The sequence below is a fragment of the Micromys minutus genome (assembly GCF_963924665.1).
Source record: "Micromys minutus genome assembly, chromosome: X".
NCBI classification, from domain to species: domain Eukaryota; kingdom Metazoa; phylum Chordata; class Mammalia; order Rodentia; family Muridae; genus Micromys; species Micromys minutus.
Genome location: NC_137970.1, coordinates 110,188,245 through 110,198,533, shown reverse-complemented (window position 1 = coordinate 110,198,533; position 10,289 = coordinate 110,188,245). Strand labels below are relative to the sequence as shown.

The window sequence follows — 10,289 nt, the reverse complement described above, 5'->3', positions numbered from 1 at the left end:
ACCACATATGAAAGGGTGTCCTTACCAAATGCAGAAAATGTACCATAAAAATTTTGGGGGTGGTATTCAAAGGATATTTTAGATTTTTTTTTTTGATTTTATAATGATAAATGTGTGTTCCGGGCCCAGAGCACACACTCTGCACACTGCCAGGGAGGAGGGGATGTTGTTACTCTTCTATAATGATGAATGGGTTCATTCTTAATGATGTAAAAATTCCTACGATTGTGACAAGGAACAACTCTTGGTCTTCACCTGAATCATAAGTTACTGTTATCTTCATTAAACTATTCAGCATTAATTATCATATACAACTCAAATCACACTAGAAATATTATGTTTAAAAGTCTCTCTTAAGCAGCATCATTTTTTACTTCACCCACCCCCCTGGGGTAATCACTGATTGTGAACAATACATTGGGAAAATTACCGGGTAACCCAGTGTGTTCTGTGTCTCTTACTTTTACCCAAAAATCATGCCAAGGCTTCTCTTTTCTTCCAGCACCGCTTCTTCATACTGAGAAGGAAAGGCAGTAGGGTCTGACCCGTGAATCTTGGCCACAAACTCCAACACCCTCATCTTACTAGTTTCTTCCTTAGCCCGCGGCCCCCACACAAATGCACACTGCATGGGATCCATGTTGCCCAGTGGCTGGTGTTCCAGGTACCCCTCCATCACAAACTCACACGTGATCAGCTCTCTGGGTGCACCGAAGGTGAAATGATCCATCCCAGGGTAGATGCCCATCGGGCTCAACTCTTCCCAAATGTCCTCCTTGGTCACATGGTTGCCCTTCATGAAGACGACGCCCAGGATGAGGATCAGGAGACCAATCTTGGGGAAGCTGACCTCATGGTTGCGCATCCCATCATAGGTGAGGCCTAATTTGATGAAGATGGTGTAGAAGTGGTTGATGGTGCCAACCTCCCTCACACCCAGGCCAAAGACCATCTCCATGTGCTCAGAGGCTCTCATGAAGATTTCCTGATAATGGACAGAATCTTCTCTGACAGTGAGTGCCATGATGTCACTCATGCTCAGCATCTCCCTCGCCTGGTACTTGAACAGCATGTAATTCACCAAGAAATTAACTTTGCCATCTATGGCCATGACAGACAAATCTGGATGATGTGGCGGGACGGCCGGGCCACCCTGTACCTCTCGGTGACCCAGGCCCTCGGCACAGTCCCCTGAAGAGGCACAGGGATGCTGAAGACCCTGGAAGGACTGGGCCTCCCATGTGCAGGATCTTCCTGGTTATCAGCCATGATAAGTTGACGGGAGTTACATGGTTCCTCTGCATCCCAGGGGACCTGGGCCTCCTCGCTGGTCTGACCCTTCAGACTTCCAGCCATAGGGAGATGAGATGAGGAACGAGGCTCCTCAACATGGCCGGAGCCTGCTGTGGTCTGGACTTGACAGGTTTCTTCACAGGTCTTGATTTGGTTATCTGTGTGTTCTGGACTCTTCTGAATTTGGGACATGGCAGGTGTGGAGGAGGGAAGGCAGGGAAACGAGGAACTGTATGGAAGATAAAGGAAGGGGATGGGGGTCATCTGCCTGTAAAATTCGCTCTTCCAGCAGAGTTGTGAAAGTTATGTTATGTACATTCACAAGGAAGACCTGATGTGTGCAAATTAAAAGACATACTGAGTGCCAGGCCACCCAATGTGGAATGAGCAGAGGGCAGCGAGGACACATATGTGGCTCTGTAGCAGTCACTTCTTTTCTAAATGTAGAGAAAAAGTTTCTTAATTTTCACTAGTTTAATAAACATTAAGCCACATTTTTTGCTATAACAAGACCTTTTCCCCACCAAGGTGGGTTTGAACTTCTGTTTGTGGCTGATATGGAGAAATTCAATTTTCTCTAAAGTTGTAATGCATTGTGGTTTGGGCATGCTCTGCTAGATAGTCACACATGCACACCAAACTACATGGGGAGTAATAGTAGAACCTAATAGATTAACAAAACAAAACAAATTGGGTAGGAATAAAAGGAGGTTGGGTTGAGGAGAAGCTTGGAAAAGAAGGTGAATATGATCAAAATTTTATGAAAATTCATACTACTACTACTACTACTACTACTACTACTACTACTAAGGCTACTACTACTACTACTAAGACTACTACTACTACTACTACTACTAATAATAATAATAATAATAATAATAATAATAATACAATCCTGCTCCCAAAACTAAAACGGTAAGGCCCCTGCTTATTTGAAATGTTCAGGTCACCTGCACATAGGTCTCTGTGTGCTCAGAAGAGCTGCAGGGACATTTACATCCTAAGTGGAAATACTTGTATATTTTAAAACCTGATCATTAATAACACAAAAGCTAAGAGAAAAACCTTGTGGCAACTTTTGTTAGTTAAAAATCAATATGTTTATTTAACCTTGTCACACCGAGAAAATTCTGACTATTTCCTATGTTATGTTTTGTTCTACATATACTTTATGTTCTTTATAAATAGTACGGTTTCAATGCATACTATCAAACATTAAAAAAATCAAGTACTGACAAAAATATATTCATATATTTTATGCTAAAATTCTTTCATAATCTATACATGTTTCTCTGTTTTTTTTTAAAATAACATTTTAGGGAGAAAAAACCCTGAGCCCTCAGAGAAGCCTTGCAAGTGCTCTACCACCTGAGCCCACACAAGAGAGCCTGGAGATGGCCATCAGGGAAATGCATATCAAAACAACCCCAAGATTCCACCTCACACAAGTCAGAATGGCTGAGATCAAAAACTCAGATGACAGCAGATATTGGCAAGGATGTGAAGTAAGAGGAACACTTCTCCACTGTTGGTGGAGTTGTAAACTGTTACAACCACTCTGGAAAACAGTCTGGCTATTCCTCAGAAAATTGGACATAGTACTATCTGAAGACCCAGGTATTTCACTTCTGGGCATTTACCTCAGAGACACTCCAACATACAACAAAGACACATGCACCACAGTGTTCATAGCAGCCCTATTTATAATATTTAGAAGCTGGAAAGAACAGAGATGTCCTTCTGTAGATGAATGAATTCAACAATTGTGGTATATTTACACAGTAGAGTACTACTCATTTATCAGAAACGATGACTTTATGAAATTCTTAAGAAAAAGGATGCATCTAGAGAATATGATCCTGAGAAAGGTAACCCAGTCACAAAAGAACAGACATAATATGCAGTCACTGATAATTGGATACTAACCCCAGAAAGCTCTGAATAACCCAGAAACAACTCACATGCCATATAAAACTCAAAAAGAAGAAAGGCCAAAATGGGGATGCCTCAGTCCTTCTTAGAATAAAGAACAAAACTCTCATGGGAGGAAACACAACGTTAAATAGAGAAACAGGGATTGAAGAAAAGATCACTCAGAAGCTGCCTCAACTGGGGATCCTCCACATATGCAGTCAACAAATCCAAGCAATATAGCTTGTCCAAAAAAGTAGTTCCTGGCAGGAACCAGAGAGGGATTCCACCTCAGGTACTATGCTAGAGTCATATAGATACAGCTGTGCATGCTTGCAGCTAACCAGTGGTCTGAACTTGGGGATCCCAATGAGGTTGCTAAAGAAAGGACCTAAGGAGGAGAAAGGGGTTGCAAACTCATGGGAAGATAACAACATTATCAACCAGCCAAACCCTCCAAAACTCACATCGCCTGAAACACCAAACTGTGTGGGCATTTTGAGAGACCCATTGACCCAGTTGCATATGTAGCTGAAGATATCAGTGTCTGGCATCAATGTGGGAAGATACTTTTGGTCCAGGAAGGGCAGGTTGTCCCAGTGTAGCGGAATGAAAAGGCAATGGGTGGGGAGGGGGATCAAAAGGGAGTGCACCTTTGTGAAGGCAACTGGAGGAGGAGAGGGGATGGAAGCAGGGAGGGATAAAGGGATAACATCTCAAATATAAATACAGAGTATTTAATAAAAAACAATTATACATTAAAAAATAAAATGTTCTAGGCCAAGGGCAGAAACTAAAGACCACAGGGGTGTGTGTGTGTGTGTGTGTGTGTGTGTGTGTGTGTGTGTATGTGTGTGTGTGTGTGTGTACCTCCTCTATGCTTAGGAGCCTCAATAGAACCAAAAAGCAGGTATGTCCCCGTCATTGGAAGTTTACCTATATCAATATTCAACTACTGGCCATCCTAGATCCCAGTATATGAAGTGAGGTGTTGGGAGTTTGACTGTCTGTATCTGAGTTATCTACAGGGAAGAACAGAGTAAGTATATGGGTAGTTAATAGTTAATTTGTGGTCACTCCTGTACTTAACTGTATGGATGCTTCATTCATGCTACATACCACACACCTTGATAATGTGTGAGACCCTATCCTGCTGTTGGTTGTATCACAACAAATACTTGTGTCTTGTCAACACCAGGGAGGAACTTGAAGGCATTCAATTCATCTAGCTTTTCTCCCATGCTACCATTTGTAACCATTATGGGCATAGCTGTGTTGAGATCACTCATTTTGGGGTATCAATCAGCATCAATAAATATCCTTTCTTTTTCCAAGAGTAGTGTCTGGGATACAATTTAATTTTCTCAGAAAAAATTATCTATTATCACATCTTTAATCATCAGGAATAAGGAATAACCACATACCTCAGTCTGTGAGTCTTACCCAGGGCCACCTCAGACATGTTGGGAAACTGAGTACTGATATATTAATTAATTCACATATTCTGATGCCTTCAGGCCCTGAGTTGTAGGTTTTATTTGGAGTATTGTTTGAACTGGAATTTCTACATTTCCATAGCTACCAGTTCAATTCCCTGCAAGAACCAGGGTCCATGTCCCAGGACAACTGTGGTTTCTAAGAAATCTGTTTGGCCAATCCCAGCTTATCTCTGTGACAACCATCTCTTGGAGACCTGTGCTCTTGGGAAGTGAGATCTGCGGAATGTCATTCAGGATGCTGCCTCAGATTTTAGACGTGTTATGCTGTGTAACATAATATGGGTCTATGACCACAAACTTTTGTCCTTAAAACTCCCATCAGGAAGGGGATGAATGCTTACCCAAACCTAACATACACTTGCTAAAACTATGGAAGGCACATCAGTCTTGCTAGTCTGTTACTTCTTGTACTAATGACTCAAGGTTTGGACAAAAAAATGAATTAATTAAAAAGTGACTCAAGATTAGGAATTAATTAAAAAAGCGTCCTTCAATAATGTCCAGGTTCTAACATTAGAGGTGGGTATTGAAAAGCCATCTGCTTTCTAAAGTGAGAGCATCTTTCAATGCTGATCTAGAACACTTACCTTAAGTAAAAGAAAAATCCCAAAAGCACCTGTCAATCTTCCCTCTTAATTATCTTGCTTCCCATCAAAGGCCACAGCTCACTAAAGCAAAGTAAGAAAGAAAGGGATGGGACAAAGCTTATATTTTGTAGATGCTCCTTTCAGGTTCTTCCAGGGCTAAGGAAATAGCCAAAAAAAAAGCACTGTGATAAGCATTGGACAACGTAGGACATGGGGATGTCTGTTTCTCGAAGAGAGGTTCCTTAAAAGTCGAATGCCTACAATTCTTAGTCTATAATTGACAACCTCATCGTGACACATTCTTCCAAATAAATGCCATGAAACATTTGTCCTCATCTGGTTCTTCAATGCCACAATAAAACCATGACGAAAGGCCATTTAGAACGAAAGGGTTTAGTTCACACTGTAGTTAAATTTCACAACTGAAGGCACTTGAAACGTGAGCTGAAGGCAGCAATCTGGAGACAGGATTATAAAGGAGTAATGAAAAAAACAGAGTGATGATTTTATCTGGGGGGGGGAGAAGGGACAGCAACACAGAGGGGGGAGAGAGAACGGAGAAAGAACATTTAGAGGAAAAATGAAAAACACACCGGGAAACATTATTTTATGGTAACTTAAATTGTTATATATATAATATATATTATATAATATATTACATAATTTATATATATTATGTAATTTATATACATTTATACACAGTAATTTATACATATTTATATACATATATATAATCACATACACACATACACACACATACACACACACATATATATATACACACACACATACACGCACATACACACACATATATATTTATACACATACACACACATACACACACACACACATATATATATATATATATATAAGCACAAACACACATATATATCTACATATAAACACAAACATATATATCTACATATATATAAACACATACACACATACACACTTATATATATATATCCACATACACAGTCATACACACACACACACACATATATATAAACACAAACACACACATACACCCACATATATATATAAACACAAACATACATATATATCTACATACATATAAAACATACACACACACATATATATATATATATATATATATATAAACATACACACATACACACAAACACACATACAGACACATACAGAATCACATACATACATACACACACACATGTATAATTTGAATAAAATTATGCTGGTAGGGTGATAATGTTCATTCCAAGAGCCAAAGATTATCTTGCACACTATGTTCTCTATTGGGACATACAATGCAGGTACCAGACACATCCAGAGCTACATACTATCTAAACCCTAGTACTGTGCATGGAAAACATATCTGTGAATTGTAGGTCAAAGAGGTTGTGATGGTTTGCATATGATTGGCCCAGGGAGTGGCATTATTAGAAGCTGTGGCCTTGTTGGAGGAAGTGTGTTACACTGGGGGTGGGCTTGAAGACACTCCTCCTAGCTGTCTGAGGATGCTCAGTCTGTTTCTGGCTTCCTTTGGATGAAGATGTAGAGCTCTCAGCTCCTCCTGCACCATGCTTGCCGGGATGCTGCCATGTTCTGACCTTCATGATAATGGACTGACCCCATAAGCCAGTCCCAATTACATGGTGTCATTTATAAGACTTGCCTGGGTCACGGTGTCTGTCCACAGTGGTAAAACCCTGATGAACACAGAGGTCTATGCAACTCTTCAAACAGCACTGGTCATTGTCATTGCCCATTTTTCTCTACTCTGACTTGAATGTGAGACCGTATTGGTAAAGTCACGGCACAATTCAGAAATGGGACACAGAAGACCTGGGCACCAACTGACCTACACACCTCCTACCGGACGACCCTGTCTCATGTCATCTTAAGGGCCTTTGCCACACGACAAAAGATTGAAGCAATCAAATCACACACTCTTTGCAGCTGTTAATTCTACAAACATCACCAATGACCAGCAACAACAAGCTACAGTCCAAGGTACACTTTACAAATTACATATGTAATTTGGCTGTAGCCGACGACAATGTCATAGGACAAAAGTCTGCTCGAACAGAGGGTCTCCATGACTGGCATCATGAATTCCTTTTACAACACAAACCATAAGAGAAACCCAAAATTGATCACACTAATTTCATAACGCATCCACGGGTAAACCATACTGTGGTGTCGAGCTTCAACTGGTGAATCTACATCATAATAAATAAACCTACATCTCTGAGAACTTTGAAGAAAATAAAAACCTTCAGCAGGGACAGACGGGCTGCCTTGCCCTCAAGATGACCAACTTGGCCTTCAGAGCCAAATACAGGCAACGGCAAGCTACAAGGTAGGAACTTATCAAACACACACACACACACACACACACACACACACACAAAGAAAGAAAGAAAAAAAAAACAAACACACTAACAAACAAAATACACCTAAAAATCTCTTTGAAGAACTATTTGTAAGAAATGCCAACTTGAGATGGAAAAGTCAGTTTGGCCTGAGAGACTATATCCATGTTTCAGTACACGGTCCAACACTCATGCACAAAACTCACACATGGGGAGCAAGAAGTGGGCTTTGGTTATTAAAGAGAGGGAAGGATGATCTGCAACAGGAAGTCAGGAAGACAGGTGTTGCTTAAGATGCCGTGTACTTCACAAAGAGGCTACAGCAATGCCATAGCTGGAATATATCTATCACCCACAGTTATCAAAGGGCTGGGTGAACAACAGCCCTGCCCTGCCATGACACCTGTGAACCACAGTCAGAACAAAAGGATACTGAAGCTTCAGTCGTGAAACACACACTTGGCACTAGCCAACAACTGTCTACTTGTGCTTAAGACACACCTAACAAGAGGAAAGCCAAGCTTGAAAACCTAGATAGCATCCCCGTGACAGTGAAGTCATCATCCATATTGGACGGGAACATGCAACCAACTTAGTAACATAAACCCTAAGGTCAATTTTAATATTTGTCCTTAAACCCGCTGATTAAGTTTTATCTTCACCCCTTAACAAGCCAACTTATCTTTGTAGTATATGGAAAAAAATACAGAAAACTCTAACCAATGAACAGCATGAACTCATGAACTGCCCCAGCACCTAAGGTCACATTATGGAGCAGGGGAAAGAAATATTTTAAGAGTTAAAAGATCAGAGATTTTTCTGTGGGCTTTGATTTTCTAGTAGTGTCTGAGACTCATAAATTGTAACCAATAGGAGCTTAATAGGATGAAACCTAGAGATGTACAAGAGTAAGAGTGGAAAAGTCTATGGGCCACACCATTGTACAGAGGTTACTAAAAAATGCTGAGCAGGAATAATCATCTTCTACAGGGTAAAGGGCATCAACTGGTATTCCAATTGTAACTGGTCAGTGATGAAAACATAGATTATAATACATATACCAAGAAACATTAAAGAGACTAAGTAGATTATATATATTTTAATATATATATATATATATATATATATATCAAGTAACATTATATAACATATATAATATATAATATATTATATGTATATATTATATGTATAATATATTATATAGTTATATATAACATACATTATATATTATTATTAATTGTATATAATATATTATATATATATTATAATATATCTACTTCAACCTTTGTCTTGGTTTGTTTGGTTTGGTCTGGTTTTTTATTTGTTCTCAGGACAGCGTCTCTCCTTAGAACAGCCTTGGCTGTCCTGGTCTCCAGTCTGTACACAAGGCTGGCCTCAAACTCACAAAGGTCTGCATGCCTCTGCCTCCCAAGTGCATGTACCATCCCCACCTGGCTAAATAAATGTTTTAAAAATTATTAAAATTGAAACACTACAATGTCAACTGAACAGACCAAAAGCATAAGATATTGTGGCTACTTCCAGCAGACAGAAACCCAAAAATTCACCTTGCACCTATATTTTTACTATATTTTATTATTAAAGCTTATATTTTATTATTAAAGGTTATATTTGGACTCCTGTAAGCATTATCAAAGCTTATATTCTGACTTCTGCAAGGCTTCTGCCCACTGTGACATCACTTCCGGTGGGCCGCACCACCAGTGAGAATGTCCCCTGGCTCCCTGGCAGAGGTGAGCCTTCTTTCTTCTGCAGTGTTACAGCGGCTTCGGCAAAAACCGCAGATTTTTATATGTCTTCGGTACTTTGTCTGCAGGATTCTTCATTGTGCGTAGAGATTCCTAGGTAATGTTCTAGCAAAGTTTTGACTAGTTACGGTATTTCTTCAGGATATGTATTGTCATGGTTTAACCATGGTTTGAGAAATATGTGTAGTAGAATTAATATGTAGACATGTACCTGGGTAGTGGGGGAGTCTCAGCAACAACACATACTGATAATTTGTTCTCTTCATCTTCTGGGTTACCGCTTTGTGCAAACTTTATTATTAACATACTTTCTACAGGTCAAAGATTGAGATTATAGTTTTATACGGTTTAAATGATATCCTCTATATAGATGGTCATCCAGGCATTAAGTATTTTCTCCTTATATTATTTATTTCATTAGTTTCTTTTTTTTCTTTTTTCTTCTTTTTTTTTCTCTAGCACTCTGGGCTGTTTTGAAGTTTACCTTTGAAAAATAGGATTAGTATTATACATATTTTTTAACTCCCTAACTTCAGTGAAGATCATGAAGTTTCATATCTTATGTTTCTCTTTGCAAATTAATTACTGTGATTGACATATTAGAATAAGTAAATCGCAACCTAACATAAAACATTTTTATTATGTAGAGGGGATACAGACCACACAAGAAGTCAATAAACATGGAACCTTGGGGGTTCTTAAAGACAGAAACACAAAACAGGAGGATGGGCTCGACCTGGGATATCTCAGCATATCATAGGAGATTTGGAGCTTGGTCTTTATTTGGGTCCCCCCAAAACTGGAGTTGGGGCTACCCCAACAGTGCTGCTTGTGTACAGACCTTTTTCCTATAACTGGACTGTCTTTGTCTGATGT

At 39.5% G+C, this 10,289-nt stretch overlaps 1 pseudogene across 1 annotated transcript; it reads right to left on the bottom strand.

The window, feature by feature from the left end:
• Positions 1–463: 463 nt before the first annotated feature.
• On the bottom strand, positions 464–1,485 carry LOC308415196 (melanoma-associated antigen B16-like; annotated as a pseudogene). The gene has a single exon. The product of its transcript is annotated as a melanoma-associated antigen B16-like (transcript).
• Positions 1,486–10,289: the final 8,804 nt, after the last annotated feature.